Below are 21,297 nucleotides of genomic sequence, written 5' to 3'. Positions count from 1 at the left end.
GACGTCATCGCCAAATAATAAAAACCAATAATAAAAATAATAAAAAGCCCTCTCCATCTCTGGCCTCGAGGATCTTACATTCCTGTGGTTATTCTGCTAAATATGTTATAACCATAGTATTTTACACTTACCGGTACCGCCTCTTTTTCGTGCAGTAATTCCTATTGGCCTGCCCTCGGGCTGTAACTTGGTGACCGCTGCACCCAGACTCCGAAAGAGCAATGGTTCCATCGGCTCGGACGCGGTGGACTTCCGTCGTACTCCTAGATACAGCAACGAAGCCTTCTACCTGCGCACACACATTATTCACAGCATCACGTCAAGGCTTCCGGACCCAACGCCTGATATGCCCCTCTCTCCCTCTCCCTATAGAATGCTATAGAAGACGACGGACCAGGAAGAGGAGGGCATATGTGTGTGTCCTCTTGCTGGTCCCGTCGTCTCCTAAAGCGTTCTTTCTCTGACGAACAGGACGCAGGTCTCTCTGCCGCATTATGGAGGAGTTATTCCTATTACGGGCCTATTACCTTTCGAAAAGTGAGTAGCATGAAGGGCACTGTCGCAGGACTCTCTGCCGGATTATGGAGGAATTATTCATAATACCTATTACGGGCCTATTACCTTTTCAAATTCGCCCTAACTTGCCGCTAGTTTACTGGAACAACTGTGTCCTTTATTATTTTACTCTGTAAGCAGGAAATCTTTCTGGAAATAACCAGAGAACGCAAAGATGAGCCGGATTTCTGGAAACTACGTTTCTATCGGAAGGGGCACTAAATTCTCTATCTTTAAGCCACGCCCACTACGAAGCCATTCGTTTAGTATCGTATAATACCGTTACATCCGCGCTGCTTTATTTTACCTTCACTACAAAGTTAACCTTAGGATCAAGAACGTTTCGCCAGCCACGAAAATGCAGGAAATAGAAGTTCGTTTCACTCTTCAGCCGTTCCTTTTGAAACTGTATCCTCTCAATGTAGCTTTACGAGTTGGAGATGGATTCCTCAATTTCATTTTTTTACAAAAACATAGTTTAGCTATGGGAGAATTCAGCCCGTAGCGCAATGCAGCGGAAATGGTTTGCCCGTTATATATGCCAAACGTGGATGTCCCGTCACTTCCTGAACATTGTGGCCACAACAAAACTGTGACAGTGTTCCGCATCTATTCCGCATTCCTCAGTTGAGGCTCCGGCACTCTCGCCTGGGCATGAGAAAGGGACGTGCTCACCGTATAAAGTCCTCAGTGACGGTGTGCTCAGTCGTACAAAGCTGCCTACAGAACGCGCTCTGCGCCTTCGGTGATCCAAAGTCGCGCTAGCTTGCCTCCATGACATGCACAAATTAGTTACGGTGGCTTAAAATGACTGATTATTTGTAGCCATGACGTTAAATTTTTACAAATCCTCCCTTTGCCTGCAGCCAGCTGCAGAATTACCGCACGATAGAAAAACTCACGCACTGAGCCTGGCACATTTGCATCGCGGCACGCAGTATCCTGCGAAGCAGTAAAATAATGTAATACTCAGCTCAAAGTTACGTTAATAGTGCGTTTTGCTTTCCAAAAACGCGAGAGGCTTCGAATGGTACAGTTCGGAGCAAAACTTTGGTAGCGATTGTTTATCACATTGGCGCTGAAATGTGACGTCAAGACGCTCAAAACATGTAGGCACATCTGCGACACAATGGGATCGTTTTACAACGCTGAGAAAGAACAATCGAAAACAGGGGAGTGGGACGAGGCGTTCAAGAAACACGAGAGGGGAGACGACACAGATGATAGAAGCGGAGAATGCTCCCGAGATACCGGAAAGTATTTTGCTTTAGATATATGAGGCCAGGTGAAGTGTGGAAAAGAAATTAAAGAAGCAAATATAAAATCGCAATGTTAGGAAGAAGATTGCAAAACACAATAATGAAATTGAGGAATACACATTCAAAGAATGAGAACACAATTGGGGCAGTAGGTGCAACGAAATGGGATAGGCATGAATCTTGTGCTCCGGCATTTGCGGGTCCCAACAAAATTGGAAACGCAACCGAGGATTAGACATGCCAAATCTAGACATGTGTTTGAGGGAGACGGCGCAGAGTTTATGGATAAGACCATAGAGACGTACATTCAGGACACCCAACACACCTCCTCCCGGAGTACGGTGGGGCACCCAAAGAGGCCGTAGACGTTCTCATCACGGAGGCAGAGATGTGGGCAGAGAGGTTCAGGCTCAAAACTAAATCAACGCCGAGCTCTGTAGGTGTTAAGAATAAAATTCTTAGAAATATAGACGATAACGCCATTGCATAACAGAGTACATTCCCTCTTCGAGAACAGTGAAAGGCGGCAAATATATTCATACCTAGGCCAGGTAAGCTGCCGCGGCCAGGGAATCTTAGACCAGTTTAACTACCGCCATGCGTAGGAAAATTGATGGAGCACGTCGTCCTCGCACACTGAAGACGCGAAGGTAATCTTAGGACAGACCTCACGAAGGCGTTTAATAACGACGCGGTCCTCAGCGGGCTCAACATTCTCGGGGTAGGGAACAAAACATGTTGGTACGTGAAAAAAATTATAGCAGATTTGCATCATCAGTTAAATGCGAGGTAGGTGCGTAGGACTGCTTATCCCTGCTTGTGATCTAGGATCTTGAGCCCCTTAGCTGCAATATCTCTATCAGTAGGCTACCGTTCCCACTGTCTTCGGAACTGTTGTACTTAAGCATATCAAGCACGGAGAACCTGAGCCGCAGTGCCAGACTTTCCGGCTTCATAAATTGTTATGCGAAGCAAACGCGCAGCGCAGCCGCGTCCTCAGCTTTCCTAAACCGTCTTCAGCTGTTATTACACACGAACAAAATAGGGGCAATGTATTGCATCCGTCTTTCGAATGCAGTGCGGTGCACCGGAAAGGTCCGGGATGGGATCATAGGGAGAAAGAGGGATTTCAGGAGAACGTAAGGCGTGAGCAAAACAGATGCTCCAGAGTTTTGGCATCGGTACACTCCGAGCAGTGAAAGAAGATCTCCAGGATGAAGAAAAGTAATCCAAGAGCAGGGAAATGCTCTTGAAGGCGAGCGGCAGGTAATGCGTGGATGTAAGTACAAGCTGCTTCACAACGTAGCTAGCGGCTTGGAGCCGAGGTCCAGGGAGCACCGCGTGTACACGTCTCCTGTCCACGAAGGCTGAGGAGTGATTGATGCGAGGAGAGAGATGGCGAAGTGATGGACGCGCAATTGACACACGACTGCTCAGAGCACACGCTTGTACAACACCGTCCCGTGATGACCGCGCCATCCGCAGCTGTGAGATTCCCCACTCTCTCGCTGGGTGCATCTGTGGGGCTGCTCCGCCCCCTCATTGCTAAGTCGCGTGGTGCGGAGGTCGCCAGCTTTCTTTTCACCTTTTCAAGTTAATGGAGTGACGGACAGAGCAGGCGAGAGAGAGAGAGAGACTGCCGCTCCGCCTCCTCAATGCTGAGCCGCGCGACTCACGCCTCGCGAACTTCTGTTTCTCCACTTCAAGTTCACGAAGAGAGAGCGATCGGCTTCGGCCAGACATTGACGAAATCCGTGATTATGTCTAGTAGTGCTACGCATTAAAACGTTTTATCGGGCAGGACTGCTTCAATAACCTTTCAAAATTTAATATTGAGCTAGGCTCTGTGCTATCCCTCTTCCTCATTAACGTGGCAATAAGAAAGCTCCTTTCTTTTGCGCTTTTTTTGCAAAAGAAATCTCTTTCCTCGGTGGTCATTGCATTAGCGTGCGATTACTCGTCTATTTTGTTTCGGGCCCTTTCTTCTGTTTTTGATGTTTTTATCTATTTGATGTTCTATATTTGATGTATCTGAAGTTTTATGGGCCGTCTCAGACGGTCAAAAACATCGCTATGATCATCACCATCGAGATGCGTACTATCCGTCTGGCTTTCTTGTCATCACTTGGCTCCCCGGCCCACCGTGTAACTTTGTGCGAGAAACTCAGCCCCGTAAATAGGGTCCCCACTGCGTCTTGCTGCAAATTAGTGACGGGACTCACAAGATCATGTCCCTGTCTCTCCTGCCAGACTCCACTTCACCACCTACACAAACTGTTCACGTAAGTCGTCTTCAACACTACTATTCCGGCTCCTCGGTTTAGCAAGCACTGGGTCCGCGGTTTCTCCGCGGATGCAAGTGTTACGTTAGGTATCCGAGATGTCAGAAGAGGACGAGGATGCTTTGGACTCTGGGCTGAACGTCGATGACACATGAGCTGAAACTGTTGTGTCTTCTGTTGTTCTGGAGGTGCTCCAGGCATTGAAATGAGACACGTAGCAGTCGCGAACGCTCAATAAAAATATGCTTTCGTGCCTCAAAAAATAATAGATTCAAAGTTAGGCGACTTGTCCTGTGTCTTTCTCAAGTGCCTGTCCTTTCTGCTCTTCAGGCTTCTCCAATAGCATACTTCTCCTGGACCACGGCGATAACGGAGAGACCCCGAAGAAACTCGCAGACCACGCGATGCATACCGTGAGCCTCATCGGGCGCGGTATTACCAAGGGTTAAAAGAAAGGAATCCCCTGAGGTCAGGCTTTCATTTTCAGTAGTATCAGCGATTCCTCCGGCTCGCCCTCATGGGGGGAAAAAGGAGTAAGCTAAATGGTCTAATAAGAAGATGCGCCAAAAGTGGCTTTAGGATTTCAAACTTCCACATCTATGGAGTGACTCGTGGTGCTTGGGATGCACTAGTGAAGGGGAAGGGGAGGCCGCCAAGCGACGGCTTTGCTCACATGGCTACCAAGCTGTCTGTTACTTTGCAGGAGGCGTTGTTTCAGAAAACGATGAAGGTTATAGGCGGGCGTGAGCGTTGGAATTCGGGGAGTACTAGATATGATATGGAAAGATGGACTAGACATCTGCGTTACTCTTTCAGTATCGTCCTACAGTGCAGAGGATTAAACTAGAAATTCCGTTGGTAAAACAAAGGCAGCGTTCCTGCACTGAGCGAATGTACGACCCTACCCTCGTCACTACATCGCTTGCCATACTACTTCGCAATATAAGAATAGCTGTAGGTAAAGAACAATCTCCTTTCACAGCTGATAAGGTGCAAAAGCGGAATGAGTAGTCATCCTTTCCTGCTTTTTCATGCAGGTGTCAAGAAACAGGGAGGCTGCCGCTCCTGCTGAAGCGCGAAATATTGCTCACTTTCTGCTGCCCTGGACAGCTCGTAAAAGCATCCTGGAACAGGCATAAACCATGCTAACGTTGTATAGAAAACACTGTTCTGCAAATAAATACAGTCGCGGGAAGAAAGCCATTAGAAAATTTACCAGGGCTCAACGCAGCTGAACCAAATTTTGAGCGAAAGCATCAGCTGCGGGTGACCGACCGTTCCTCCTCTTCTTTTTTTCTTCTTCCCCAGCCCACATATAAAGCCCCGCTCTAACCAACCCGTGTGAACGCGCCTGAGTACTATAGGGGTAACGTGAATGCCAGGGCCCTAGCAGGCTGATTCTAACATAACCGTCCCATGTGAAACGAGAGACCCAAGTTGTCAGCTCCTGCCAACTGAGTCGCGGCTCCGACCGCGCCACGCCAACCGCTTGAGTTGGGAGCCCGTCTCTCGCTTTTGTGCCACGTGTGGTGTGACGTCACGGCGTCACTTGGATAAGACGTGGCTACCGCCGCGCTACGCCGACCGCTTGAGTTGGTAGCCCAGCTTTCACCCTAGTGTAACGTGGGGTGTGACGTCACAGCGTCACGTGGGTAAGACGTATGTGGCTATCGAAGCGGAGCAGCTGAAGGCTAGAAATCTAGAGTAGTATTGCTTTCGCAATAAAACGATGTCGTATGATTTCTTGTGGTGTACCAACCACGGCCGTTCTGAACGTACTGCCTCATTTCTCAATTTTCTCGCAATTTGCACGCTCTAACTGCGCCTTCGGTATACGAAATTAATTGAAAGGGGATTTTTCCTTCATTACGGACCTTACACCGAGCCACGAGTTCTGTTCGCATGTGACCACGATTTAATGTTTAATTTTTCCTCGCGTGTATATACAGTTTGTCGCACAAAACTTCAGCCAAAATTACAGAAAAAGAAGCACTTCATACGCGAATGTGTAACGCCGATTCTCCGCCACTGACGAAGCCACTACAGCTTACTACAGCACACGGCCCCATACATTCCCGACCGCCATTATCAAAGTTATAATTTTTGTTGCCCCCCCCCCCCCCCCCCCCCCATGATACAACTTGCTCTACAAATATGCCATGTTTGCTTCTCACATATTGCATTACGTTTTTGGTTTCATTGTGAAAAGTTTTCTTTCCCTTCTGAACAAAACTTCCGGTCTGAACCTACCTGACGATTCAGGTGTCGAAGACAAGGCGCTGGTCACCTTACGGGCTCCCTCGCAGTACCTCATCTGGTGCAGATGGTCCACGGAGAGAGGGGGCTGCCCTCTTTCCATTCACTGATGTGCCTTGGAATTCTGGAAGATCATGGAGGAAACACATCTGGTGCCCATCCAATTCATTGGAATGGTGAAAGGATACGACCACAGTAAAAAAGAGCGTTAGAAAAAGAGGAACTATATCCCTCTATTCGCTGTTCCAGCGAATAGCATGAACCAACTGGCTCTAAAGCAAGTACCTCTACAATTACGGGAGCATCAGGACAAATTAAATGTGTGGTTGTGAATCCCAATCAGTACAAATACAGCGCACTTATCACATCAGTATGTGAGGTTACAGCCTGCGCAGATGATCAGTGATTCATTAATCTCAAACATCCGTTGTTGTCAGTAAATATGTTAGTCATAGCTCATGTTACAGCATTACACAGCCTTACCTCACAAACTTAATGGCACCCCACTGCTTCTTTCTGGTATCCTTTCGCCTGCCGCAGATGAGTGCCACGTTGTGTCTCCTTCATCTTCGCGACGTTGTGGGGACTGCACTGTCTTCTTTCAACATGTCACTTCGGTCCCTTTGATGTCTGCATGTGCGGAATACATGATTAGAGGTCTCCCTCAACTGCAGAGACGAATACACGTGTCTAGAGCCCCCGCCAGGGTAGTGCAATGGTAGGGCGCTCGACTACTGTGCCCAAGGATGCGAGATTGAATCCCGGTTTTGGCGGTTGCTTTTCGATGGAGGCGAAAAAGCTAGGCGTCTGTGTGCTGTGCGATGTCAGTGCACGTTAAAAACCCCAAGATCTTTGAAATTCTGGAGCTCTCCACTACGGCGTCTCTAGCAGTCTTAGTCGCCTTAGGACGTTAAACCCAACAAACCAAAACTTGCCTACAGTGCTGGCGCAATCTCATGCGGTAGATATTAAGCGACAATATGGCAATATGGAGCAGCTACTGGCACTGATATTACTTGCGCTCACGGGGAGGAGAAAAGGCCTAAGACAGCAAAGGCACAAGTTCTTTGCGAAGTCCAAATATTCCTAGAAAATATTTCACTTAATTAGCTCCGACGCAGACTGCTCAAGCGCTCGGGACAAGTGTGACTGACTCTGTACATAGTGGAATGCGATACTTCTGCTAGTTTATAATGCGTATATTTGTGTAACTGCATGATCAGACTAATAGCCTGCATCTAGCGTGATTGGATCTGGCCGCTCTTCGATGTGTCGAATTTCTCAAGACTACTTCACGTGGGCCAAAGTGAACGACAGCACGAAAAAACTGCCCCCTCTGGGAAAAGTATTGAAACCAGCAGCCCGTACACAGTTCCCCAATACGCTTGACAAAGGCTACTTTGCCTACTGTTTGATGGACTTCATGATGGCGAGCTTTGCTGTCTTTGGCTACAACCGAAGCTGAAGATAGTGTCGGGAACCTGGTCGGCATCCGTGTCTTGCTTCATGAAGCCATCACCTGCACAGACAATAGGCGTGAAGTCATTATCGTTAAAAAGGTGGCGAGGGCTGAGGATGGTCCTGTATCTACTTAAGAGCATTTTCCATTTCGATTAGAGTATGCTGAAGTATCACAGTGAAGAAGAGCCATTTACTTCGCTTAACCATAACAGATAAAAAAAAAAAAAAAACGTCGAAGAGAATTTATCATGGCAACCGTGAAAGGTGACGTTAATGCTCTGTCGATATAACGTTTTAACTTCTTCCTAGTCTCAGTTTTATGAAAATGACGTATTTTCATAAAAAGGCAGAATGCAATTCACGTTAAACTTCAGGTAGAATCGCAAGGCGGCTTCGTATTCAGCGCCAAATATCATTTCTGTATACGCAGTTTTTCACGAACATATGGTGAGTAAAAAGGGAATAAACATACGTCACAAGAAGGGCAAGCAGTGGCTGAAGTTCTTCGTTCAGTATGATTTTCAGCGCAGTAATTATGGCATTTTTTTCGCATAAAAGAGTCCACGCATAAGAATATAACCGTATAGAATCGTGAATTCATTGTCGGAAGCGATATTGTTGGGACAGCAATTCGCAGCATTCGCTTGATAGGTTATAACCACCAAAGAAAATCATCGCTCAGTTCACTCTATGACAGAACATTTTTGCACATATTTTTAGAATACATACGGACCTATCAGCTTGCATCTGTTACGTATAAGGTAATCGTTAAGATGATTGCTAATAGAAACAAGGCAACCTTACACTTCAATCAAACAATTGATCGAGCAGCTTTTCGAAAAGATTACTCTAATATCGATAATATCCACACTATCGACCAGGTAATGGAAAATTGTTGGAATATGTCCATCCCTTATACACAGAATTCATTTATTGTGAAGGGTTATTTGACTTAGTGAAAACCTCGGTAGTCACGCAGCGATTGCGAAATCAGGGTCTACATTAGGCACATCTGAAAGGACCGGACGTTGACTATAGTGGCTGCACAGCAGTCATAGTTGGAGCTCCACAAAAGAAATTAATAAAAATTCCCAGAAAGAAAGGGGTTAGGCAAGGAGACTTGCCAGTTACTATTCGCCGCTTGCTTAGAGGAATTGCTTTGAGGAATTATAAAGAGCCTTTTAATGGGAGCAGTTAGTGGTAACAGTTGACGGTTAATATCTCAGTAACCTACGCTTAATCTCGCTAAATAGCTCAGGAAATGATTTGCAAGGAAAACGTAGTGAATTAAGGCATAAATATTAATATACAGATGACTAAAGTAATGTTCAGCAGCCTCGGAAAATAACATCAGTTTACAATAGGTAGGAAAGCACTGGAAGCGGCAAGCGGACATGTCTACTACTACATCATCATCATCAGCCTGACTAGACCCAAAAAGGGCGAAGGCCTCTGCCATATTTCTCCAATTAACCCAGTTCTGTGCTAGCTGCATCCACTTGACTCCTGCGAACTTCTTAACCTCATCCGCCCACCTAACTTTCTGCCGCCCTCTGCTACGCTATCCTTGCCTTGAAATTCAGTTTGTTACCCTAAGCGACCATATGTTATCCTCTCTTCGCACTACATGTCCTGCCCATGTTCAATTCTTCTTCTTAATGTCCGCTAGAATGTCGGTAACTTGAGTTATTTCTCTGACCCACTCTGCGCGCTTCCTATCTCTTAATGTTACCCCTATCATTTTTCGTTCCATAGCCCTCTGCGTTGTCCTCAACTTAAGTAGAACCCTCTTGGCTATAGCTTCCACGTTTCAGCCCCATAGGTGAGTACAGGTAAGATGCAACTATTGTATACTTTCCTCTTGAGCGATAACAGTAATCTGCTAGTCATAATCTGCGAGTGCTTGTCAAATGCGCTTCATCCCAACCTTATTCTTCTTGTTATTACCTTTTCATAGTCCCGATCTGCGGTTACTACCTGTCCTAAGTACACATATTCGCCCAAAACTTCCAGTGCTTCGTTACCTAACGTAAAATGCTGTTCCTTGCCGAGGCTGTTGAACATTACCTTAGTCTTCTGCATATTGATTTTTAAGCCTTCCTTTATACTTTTCCTGCCTAGGTCATCGATAATTATTTGCGGTTCCTCCCCGACTTACTTAGCAAGGCAATGTCATCAGCAAATCGAAGATTACTGAGGTATTCTCCATCTACCCTTATCCCTAACTGCTCCCATTCCAAGTCTCTGAATACTTCCTCTAAACAAGCTGTGAATAGTACTGGGAAGATCGTGTCTCCTTGCCTAACACTTTCCTTTATGGAAATTTTGTTACTTTCTTTATGCAGAACTATGGTTGCTGTGCAACCACTATATATGTCTTCCAGTACTTTCACGTACGGCTCGTCTACCCCCTGATTTCGCAATGCCTGCATCACCGCCGAGGTTTCTACTGAATCAAATGCTTTTTCGTATTCAATGAATGCTATGTATAAGGGCTGGTCATATTCCATTTTTCTATCACCTGGTTGATGGTATGGATATGATCGATAGTAGAGTACCGTTTCCGAAAACCTGCTTGATCCTTTGCTTGGTTGCAGTTTAAGGTTGCCCTGATTCTATTAGCGATTACCTTAGTAAATACCTAATACGTAGCAGACAGTAAGCTGATCGGTCAACAATTTTTAAGGTCCTTAGCGTCTCCTTTCTTATGAAAGAAGATAATGTTTGCATTCTTCCATGATTCCGGTACCGTCGATGACACCAGCCACTGCTTATACAGGGTGGCCAGTTTTTCTAGCACTATATATCCCCTGCCTTTCAACAAATCTATAGTTATCTGATCCTCTCCATCTGCTTTCCCCCTTTTCATAGTTTCTAATGCTTTCTTGACCTCGTCCTTCGTCACTAGTGGAAAGTACTGTTTTTCTCTGAAGCGAATCTCATTACGGTCCTGACTACTTTGGCTACTGCAGAGATCTGTATAGAACTCCTCGGCTACTTTGACTATCTTCTCCATATTCGTGATGACGTTGCCCTCCTTGTCCCTTCTCGCATACATCTGGTTTCTGCCTATGCCCAATTTCTTCTTTATCGCTTTAAGGCTTCCCTCGTTCTTTACAGCATGCTCAATTTTTTCCATGTTATACTTCCTTATATCGGCCACCTGGCGCTTATAAATTAGCTTTGATATCTCGGCCAATTCTATCTGGTCTGTTCGATTGGAAGCTTTCATGCACTGGCGTTTCTTAATCAAATCTTTCGTCTCCTTAGACAGCGCGCCGGTATCCTAACTATCCTACTGCCTACTTCTGCAGCGCACGCAGTAAATATATCTCTGAAATTATTGTTCAATGCTTCTAGGGTACTGTCGCCATGCTCACTTAGAGCTGAATATCTATTCTGTAGCGAGATCCTGAACTCTTCTCCCTCTCCGTCACCACTAATTCATTAATGGGTTTCTTTCTTACTAATACGTTGCGTTCCTTCTTCAGATTTTTTTTTTTTTCGAAGCGTTTGCCACAAGGCATAAGTTGAGAAAGGGGGAATGGGATGCAGGAGATCGAAAGTTAAAAGAAGGAGTGTAGTCCAGTTGTGCTTATGAATTCGAGAAGGTTGGCAGTATAGCGATTGTCCATTGTCCATTTGTCATAATCACTATCGCGATTCCACCGCAGGCCCACCTTCATGATTATCCGTTGCCTGATGTGCGTTGTTGATGGACACGTCCACAACAAATGGCGCACATCGCAGACGTCAGGTGGAGTGTCACAGTGAGGGCACCTGTCAGTCACTGGTAGGTCTTTTTCCCGCCATCGATGTCGAACAGATGGGGTCAGAGCCGCCCCTGCCCGGATCCGGCGCACTGTCACCTCCTCCTGCCGAGTAAGACTACGGGGGAGAGGGTGCGAACACGGAGGAATGAGAGCGCGTGTTCGGTGGCGCAGAACTTGCGAATCGGAAACGTGGGACAGGAACGGATCTGGGGGAAGAGGGGAAGGTGGTGGATCGTCTGATGTGTTTATATGCGTCATAGCATCTGCTTGTATGTTATGGGGATCGCGAGCATGGCCGCGAATCCAGTGTATGCGAATAGGACATGGGTACTTTGAACATAGCAAATGTATGGACTGTGTTATTTGGAATGTGCGTCGAACGGCCTTAAGCTGTTTAAGGGCAGTGAGAGAGTCTGTGTAAAGATGAACTGCATTGAATGTAGGAACTGGTGGGAGGGAATGTATAGCATTGTAAATTGCTTGGAGTTCCAGTGCCAGAGGGGTGCACGTATCCGCGGTATATGTCACGTGAGTGTTGAGATGCGGATGAGAGGGACTATACACGGCAGTAACTCCTCGCTCTGCAGTATGTGATGCATCGGTATATAATATGCACCCTTCAGGCAGATGTGCGGATGATACCGACGGGGAAGCAGTGGGGCGATTGTCCGTGAGCTGGCAGTACGACCATGGAGGTAGTGTCTTTAAATGATGTAGTTGTAAAGACTGTTTGCGAGCTCTGTTTGCCGTCCGCTGATCAACGAGTTCAGTGAGCGTATTTAGCTGGGCATACTCCTGAAGTACTGGTATGGGTGTTAGGCGGGGGAGGTACGTTATTGCACGCATAGCCTCACGATTGATGGCCTCAAGGGAGTCCCACTGTCTGCGGGTGAGACGTTGAAACTGTGCCTGGTATATTATACGTGGCTGGAGGACAGAGCGAACAAGCTGGCGGGCCGTGTGAGCACGCGCGCCGCCAGAGCGCATAGCTATGCGACGAATGAGGCCTAAAGTAGCGTGAGCGGTCTTACGGATGGCTGTCAGCCACGGTGTGCCAGTCCCAGAGGAATGTAGAAGAAGACCAAGAATGCGAACGGTTTGTACCTGAGGAATTGGGGTATTATCTATCATAAAATTTATATTGGGAGCTTTCCGTAAGCCAGCTTTATTTCCAATTCGAATGAAACAGGATTTTGTATGCGAAAGAGTTAGGCCCAAAGGAGGGAGGCGAAATGTCAATATATCCAGCGCATGCTGGAGGGCCGCCTGATGGACAGACGTATCTGGGTGACAGCACCATAAGGTTATATCATCGGCATACGCAAGCACCCGTATAGAAGGGATGGCCTCTAGGGCTCGAATAAGTGGAATGAAGGCCACATTAAATAAAGTAGGGGCGAGAACGGAGCCCTGGGGCACTCCTCTGTTTGAGGGGAAGTGACCAAAGGGCTTTCCATGGACACGCACACTGAATGTTCTATTTGTTAGAAAGGCGTGAATGGCGAGGAGAAACCTGTGAGGAATACCAAGAGTTTCTAGGGAGGCAAGAATGGCTGAGTGAAGGATGTTATCATATGCCTTTGTTATATCTGTAGCGATCACAGTTCTAACAAGATGACTGTGCGGAGAGTGGTGAAGCACGTCAGCAGCCAAAGTAGCAAGACCGTCCTCCGTTCCTATTTGCGGGCGGAAGCCAATTTGGGATTCTGGATAACAATCATGGGATTCCAACCACCACGATAAGCGAGTGGCGAGAATGTTTTCGTAAAGCTTGCAGATTGTTGGCGTCAGGGAAATTGGACGAAGGGCCGAGAGAGAAACTGGAGGATGACCTGACTTCGGTATTGGAACAACAATAGAATGCTTCCACTCGTCCGGCATGATACCAGAATGCCACACGTCATTGAATGCATCAAGCAGGGCCTGCAAAGCAGTCCCTTCCAAGTTGCGGAATAAGGAGTTAGGTATGCCGTCGTGGCCGGGAGCAGAGTTAGATTTGAGGCGTTCAATGGAGGCCAGTAGCTCTGCCATGGTTAGGTCAGAAGTAATCTCATCAGGGGGTTCGGTAACCGGTAAGCAAGGTGGAGAAGTTGAGGTGGAATCATAGTGGGGAAAAAACTGTCTGGCCGCCTGTTTTGCAAATGTGTCCTCATCTACATTCATAGCAAGGCGAATGCTCTCTGTGTAATCAGAAACTTGAGAAGAGCGCTCCATGGCGTGAAACACTCTCCAAAGTTGTCGATTACTCTGCTTGGAGGACAGGCGCTCACACCATGAAGCCCAACGTTGCCTTGCTAGACGCTTTTCATACCGCCTCGCACGCGCGGTAGCCCGGTGAAGAGCGGGGATAGCCGATGTGTCATCGGGGTTACGAGCAGCATAATGATCTGCCTGGCGACGCAGAGCCCAAAGATTTAGGAGGTGGATGTCCGGGTTTGGCTCGTCTTCATTTACAGTGGTGGTAATCGTGTGGGACGCAAGAACAGCAGAGAGAGTAGACAATGCTGATGATGGGGTGAAATCAGATAAGCGATTGTCTGCGCGTACAGAGTCCCAAGATGTTATTCGTACGCTACGGCGTATTTTACGTATCCGCGAAGGAGTGAGAGAGATAAAGATAGGACTGTGATCACTACCCCAGGTATCTGGTTCAACAGCCCAACGAGGGCTACCAGGGCCTAACCACCAAGTCAAATCAGGTGAATAAGGCCCACCTCGTGGACGGGTAGATGTATGCGGGTGGTTTAAAAGGTGAAAAGAATTATCTGAAAAGCTTCCCTGGATGTGTGCACCCCTGGGAGAATCCGATGGGTAACCCCACGAGGTGTGTGCGCCATTGAAGTCTCCACCGACTAGAATAGAGATACCCGAGTAGGTAGAACGCAGAAAACGAACCCATCCAAGATTAGGAGATGCGGAACCAGGACGGCCATAAAAGGAAACTAGTATAAGTGGCGTGCGCACAGGCTTAACTAGGAGTGCTACCACCTCTTGGCGTGTGTTACACCAGCGTGAAAGGTCGATCGGTGTGTGGGGAACTGAAGTGTGAATATAAATTGCAGATTTACCTGGGCTGTGGGAAGAGGTGATGCAACGGCGATCAGGAATGGAAGGTGAATGGTAAGCGCAGAATCCTGAAAGGCGAGGAAGTGAGTTATGCTCTTGAAGTAAGAAGGCCCACGCCTTTAGCTTTTTGTCGCGAAGACGGATGTTCACTTCAGAGGCCTTATTCGCAAAGCCTCGACAATTCCACTGCACCACCAGAGACAGTGCATTATCCATTGCGAGGCCGAAGAGCTTCTACGATGAGGGAGGTCACCTGCTTCATAAGGGCTAATATTTTATCCACTGTCGGGGTATTCGGGGTTAACGTGTTGTCTGCACGTGATTGTGGTTTGTTGCTTATTCGAGGGGATTCATTTGAAATCTTATCACGAGGTATTATAGTTCTTCGAGAGGGGTGAGAGCGACGCTGTTCTCGGAGCTGGGTGAGTTCGTCTAGACGTTGGCGAGCCTCTGCAATGGCATTGTCTAAAACAGCGTCTTCATCTGCGGCATCCACATGTGATTGGTGCACTGGCCGTTTTGGTGTACCATTTGATCCACGAGGGTGGGTCGCTTGTGCGTATGAACCATGCTGAGAAGACGTATGATGAGCAGGTGGGTCAAGTAAAGGAAGTGCAGGGAAGTCGGTTTCTTCACATGTAAGAGCAGCGAAGCGATTACTTGTAGGAATATCTTCTTTTCCAGGCGGCTTGCGCGACGGCCTCGTTCTCTTCTTCTTTGGACAAGCGGGGGAGCGCATGTCATGGTCCGCCGATTTGCATAGGGCACAAAGCGCTATTGGTTCATTCATGTCGGCCACAGCTGCCGGATTAGGGCAGGTATTTTGCATGTGCCCTTCTTTATGGCAGTGATAACAAAATATACGACGAGGTCGGAAGGGCTGCGGTTTGATAATCGCACCATAATAGGTTAGGTACTCAGGCAAAGTCAGCGGGCCTTGTAGAGTGAGTAGGTATGAACCTCTGCGCCCCAGAGGCCGTGCTTGCAACACTGAGTGAGTTGAACAGCGAATGTTTGCTCGCACCTCCTCAGAAGGACTTCTGCTGTCAACATGGTAAACGACGCAGCGGAGGGTGTCAGGGCCAGAGGCAAAATATATTTGCACTGGGACATGCTCATTCGCATCCAGGGGAATTTGAGTAACTGCACACATTTTCTGGGCATCCACCAAGGATGGCAAGTTCACCGTAATGGTGTTCGATGGGCGATGGACGACAAATCCACAGTAGTTAGTAGAACCTAGAACTTGGTCAATTGTGGCTTGGACACACCGGGGAGGGATAGTCGTTATATCAAAGCGCAATGTAGGCTTGATGGTGACGCGGAACGAGTTGGCAGCAAGTGGAAGCGAGGCTCGACTCACTGGCGGCATCTGTGGTGGTGTCAGGGGCTGACACGCTGTAGTTGGCCTTGGAAGGGAAGACTGAATCGGTGCGACGGGCACAGTTCCTTGAGGGAGGGCTACAGGCACCGAGGCGGCGGTGCAATCCATGGGACAAGCCGAAGTCGTTCCATCCGAAGACGAAGCAGACTGGGGGCATGTAAGCGTTGATGATTGCGTGGACGTGGATGTTGCGCCAGGTTGTAACACAGCGGAAATCCGCACACCTGTCGTCGGCGGAGCAGAATCCATGCAGGCGCGTAGCCCAGCCTCGCTCGGCAACGCCGAGCTAAGCCTAGCCTGCGCCTGAGGGATCCGGTTGGACTTTCTTACTTGAGAAAGGGCCCACCGAGTCGGAAATCGCTCCACAGGGGCGTCTTCGTCATTCGTTCTTACGGAGGGCACTGTCCTACCCACACAAAACGACAGTTAATAGGCGAAACAAGATAAAAACACAGAGCTCTAAGCGGACACGTATCAGCTCAGGCGCTTCTTCTTAGGCTAATTCGGCTTAGGCTTAGGCTAATTCGGAACCTCACCATCCTGTGGTCACTGCATCGCACTTTCCCAATTACCTCTACATCTTGCATAATGGCGGGGGTTGAACACAGTAGACGTCAATTTTATTTTTAGTCTCCCCGTTAGAACTTTTCCGTATCCATTTCCGGTTCTTCCGTTTGCTGAAGAAGGTATTCATGTTTCTTAACTCATTCCGCTCTGCAAACTCAACTAGTAACTCCCCCCTGATAATACTAAAACCAATGCCATAGTCACCTACTGCCTGGTCTCCTGCCTGCTTTTTCCCTACCTTGGCATTGAAGTCACCGATTAGTAAAGTATACTGCGTCTTTACTATTCGTATTGCCGATTCTACATCTTCGTAGAAGCTTTCAAATGCCTGGTCATCATAACTACATGTAGCTTCAGAGGCCTGTACAACCTTCAGTTTATAATGCTTATTGAGCCTAATTATGATGCCTGCCCCCCTGTCATTATTATCATACAATTCATCTTTATTACCTGCTATATACTTATTGACAAGGAAACCTACTCCTAGTTCTCGCCTCTCCGGTAAATCTCGATAACACATCCCATCCTTCAGTGCAGTATATGCCTCATTCGGCCTCCTAACCTCACTTAGCCCTATGACATCCCATTTCATACCCTCTAGTTCCTCTAACAGCACTGCTAAACTAGCTTCACTAGCTAGGGTTTAAGCGTTAAACGTTGGCAGAGTCAGTTTCCAATGGCGGCCTATCCAGCGGAGCCACGAACTCTTAGCACCCCCTGCTGCGTCACAGGTCTGACCGCCGCCGTGGTCACTTGTTCCGCAGCCGCTGGTGACTGAGGGCCGGGGTTTTATTACTTATACTACTACTTAGGGCGCAGATATTAACCGCCGACCCGGACCACGAAGGCAAAATAACTAAAACAACAAGACTGGGATAGAGCGTATTCGGCAAGTACTCGCTGGTCATGACTGGAAGCTTAACGGTATCGCTAAAGACAGAAGTTGTAACAATTGCATCTCACCTGTACTCACCTGTGGGGATTAAACCTGGAGGCTAACGAAAAGTTTTCTACTCGAATTAGGACAAAGCAGAGAGCTATGGAGCGGTAGATGGTTGGGTAATGTCAAAGGATAGGAAGCGTGCAGAGGTGGCTAGGGAAATAACTCAAGTTAATGACATTCCAGTCGAAATCAAGAGGAAATGAGCGTGAGCAGGACATTCAGTGTGCAATGAGGATAACGGATGGTCGCTAAGGGTAACAAATTGGATTCATAAGGAAGGAAAGCATGGCAGGTGGCTTCAAAAAATTAGGTGGGCGGAGGAGGCTTACCTCATCCGCCCACCTGATTTTCTGCCGCCGTTAGCTACGCTTTCCTTCCCTTGAAATCCACTTCAGTTTTCAATTTGCGGGGATCAAGTCGATGCAGTTAGAGCAGTTGCTACACGCAATAGTGTAACGACAGCGCGGCCCTGGGGCTCTTCGCCAGAGATTGCAGATACGACACGGAAAGCCGAAAATGATACAGGCAGTCAGTAGGGGGCCGCATCCTCGAATGCAAGCTACTTTACGCGAGGCGTTATGTATAATACACTGCACCCGTGCAATGGAATCATTTGGGAAATAGTACTTATATTAATTGGCGTTTACAACGTAGCCATATGTGGCTAAAAGTAAGTCTGTGGAGCAATTTCAGAAGCTTTGCAGTTCAAGAAAAACTCGAGCTGCTCCGGGCATCGCAACACGGATCACAGGCGTACTTACAACTATAGTTTCGCCCCCAACACGTTTAACTCGAACTCTCGGGAACGTAGTTTCGACAAAATTTACCGCTATTCATCTTAGTGCTACGTCCGACATCTTGCTGTGGTAAATACATTACATCTTCTATCACCAACGATAGCCAACACATCAGCGCTCGGACAGTCGTACAGGGTGATCCAGTCTAAGTAAGAACACGGCTCGGCGTAGCCGTGCTCCGCGGGGAGCCAGGGCGTCTGACATGGCCATGCATCGAAGCAAACTGACACAGGTTCACACGGGCCTGGAGGCGGTGCTCCATCTCATTTGCTACAAAGCAGGAGGGCACAGTGGTTGCTCTGCGGTGAAGCCCACCTAGGTTTTTGCATGGCTGCAGCGCTCACTTATGGACGCGCCACTGCGAAAAAGCATACTAGGGGCAGCTCGTCCTCGCTTGTTGCACGTACGAAACCTCAGCGGCCTTTCTTCCCAATGCCACAACCTCACTCGTTCTATATTGATTCAAGCTTCTCACCTCAGGCTTGGTTTGGCTTGATTTATATGGTTTAGCGTCTCAAGGCGACAGAAGCTACGGGGGACCTATGATTACGGAAATTTGAGAACAGATGATTACGGTCGACCACCTGCGGCGTAATTCACGTGCGCCGATATTCCACAACACATGGCCTCATGGCGTTCGATCCCGGCCGCTGCGGCTGGAGTGAGGGCGTCTTTTATAAATATTTCGTGGCAGAAATACAGTGGTGGGCCCTCTTACATACGATGCTTTACTGTTTTTGTTTTACACATCTTTAAGATCGACGCAGTTGTCATTTTCCCTTATTTGCGGTTGTCTTGACCGCTGCGTAGCAATGGCCATGTCGTCCTTCTCAGTGGTGACTTTCGGGCGGACTTTTTATAGAGCAACTTTAATTCAGTGCTCTTCTCTGTATACTTCGGTTATCCGATTCACGGTCGAGAGTAACCAACTTAGCAATATGAATATTTTGCTCCCAGAATAAACTTGCAGACTTAAGCCTACAATACGCCTTCTGTCGCATTGTGCGACACAAGACATGGCTAGGTGCAACTAAAAACGCTTCAGCACCTCACCGTTGCATCGTTTTTATTGCATAGAGATCATGCAAAGAAAAATAAATTAAGTAACACATGTAAGTAAAATAACTGATAAAGCAAATAAAACAAATTAAAAAGCAACTCATACAGAGGAGTGCGTCGGCTGCCTAAGGAACAGCAAAGTAAGTGAGGGAAGCTGACTGGATACCTCCTTCACCGCGGCAGAGGATTGTGGGCTACAGCGTTGCTTGTGTTCTCGGTCCCCGCTTGCGCGATAACGTTGAAATCGTACTAGACAGTACGAGCAACCAGCGACAACGCGCTGCAGGTGCTGTCTCGGCGTTCGCGAGCGCTGCAATCGGGAAGAAACCTAGATGTCCTTCACAGCATAGAAAGCACTGTACTGTGGATAGGCAACCTGCAATGATGTTTGCTGTGTCGATGCCGCGCCGTAGCACATATCCTAGCGAGAAGAGCAAACACTTCTGAGGCGGCTTTTTAGGGAGTTTTCACGCCACCTGCAGGAGCTTACAGGAATCAGATTGCACGCTCTGTCGAAGCTTTGCATGGCATGTGTCAGGTAAGTGGGCTACATCGGGATCGCCTGGGCAAGAACGCTATGTGTCACACACGTATGTATAATGCTGCCGAGTGTGCTCGGTCGTTTATCGCGAACCAAGCGGCTAGCAGCAGCGTTTTTGAGCCACGCTGTGGTACAATTGGTGCCCCACTTATGCAGCGCAGGTTCCCTATAGCAAATGACCCGAAGCACAGCCTCTATGCCCCGGTGCGCTTGCGGCAGTTTGCTTCAATGCTGACAGCGCCGGATGTACTTCCGCCTCCCGGAGCGCGGCCACGCTACCTCGTGCTCTTCCTTAGGGGAACCACCCTGTAAATACACCTAGTGCACATGTGCTCAGCTAATACTTGATATTTAAGGTAGAAATAGCACAAAAATAACACAAAAATAACTACCGGAACGGTTTGTCTAAACTTAAATATAGTAGCAGGCGTGTCAAACGCGAATTTCGACTCGTTAACATCACCTACATTCTTATCCGCATGACTTGACACAACGATAAAATCTGCACATTAAGTCTTCAGAACCACTGGTTCGATCAACTTTCGTCAGCACTCATGAGTGTACTGTCTTCTATAGGCGGATACACTACATTTTTAAACCAGATTGGTGCAGGAAATCTTAAAACGTGACGACTTATTATTATGGCGATCTGAATCGGGGAAAGCAATTTGTTTTTCCCGCTTAGAAAAGATTGGGGATCACATTTAACGCTAGAGCATGATGCAGAAACGTAATCGGCAAAACTAAAATCTGAACAAAACTCACCATTGCGGCGTTTGCAGAAGAGGTGCAACAAAGTTCGCGAAGACTTTGATCCACGAAGTGGACTTCACTTGGCTACGTCGACAATGCCGACGACGCCAGACTTCAAAGAGGAACCGGGAATACTCTTCGACTTAAGCTACTCCGTCCACTGTCAGGAAGGAAACACGCTGTAACAGCACACGGTCCAGCGAACAGCTAAAACAAAACACACACTTTGTCGAATTTCACACAAAGCAGGAAGGCAAATCCGTAGCTTCAGAGCGATTCCGAGGTCCCAGAGGAGTCATCGAACATAGTTGAGAAGGGTTAAGCTGGGCTCTACCGTTTTTGTTCTGCCTTCTAGACCTAAGCTAGCGTCGTCCATTTTGCATGCCTAGCCAGCAAGAGAAGACGGTCCGGTTCATGTTTTTCTCTGCCATTTTCATTTGCTGAGGCTATAGCAACATTTCTGTTTGTTTCTTGTTAGAGTGACCGTTATCACATCTTTAGGTTCTCGTCCTATCTAGGCCTAGAACCTTCGCTCGACTGTCTGCGACTTTCCTTATCAGGCAGCCACAAACGTGTACTCCGTGTCTAGTTTCTGGCGAAA

The 21,297-nt window shown here is 47.6% G+C and overlaps 1 long non-coding RNA gene across 1 annotated transcript; it reads right to left on the bottom strand.

The window, feature by feature from the left end:
* Nucleotides 1–167: 167 nt before the first annotated feature.
* Nucleotides 168–21,097, bottom strand: LOC146182262 (uncharacterized). The gene is made up of 5 exons (XR_014700049.1): nt 20,709–21,097; nt 7,761–7,871; nt 6,836–6,982; nt 6,347–6,476; nt 168–289 (listed from the first exon to the last, which is right to left on the bottom strand). It is a non-coding gene; the product is annotated as an uncharacterized LOC146182262 (long non-coding RNA).
* Nucleotides 21,098–21,297: the final 200 nt, after the last annotated feature.

Source organism: Amblyomma maculatum, chromosome 8, assembly GCF_055883805.1.
Source record: "Amblyomma maculatum isolate TAMU_Amacu chromosome 8, ASM5588380v1, whole genome shotgun sequence".
Taxonomy (NCBI): Eukaryota; Metazoa; Arthropoda; class Arachnida; order Ixodida; family Ixodidae; genus Amblyomma; species Amblyomma maculatum.
This window is presented reverse-complemented; position numbering and strand designations above follow the sequence as displayed.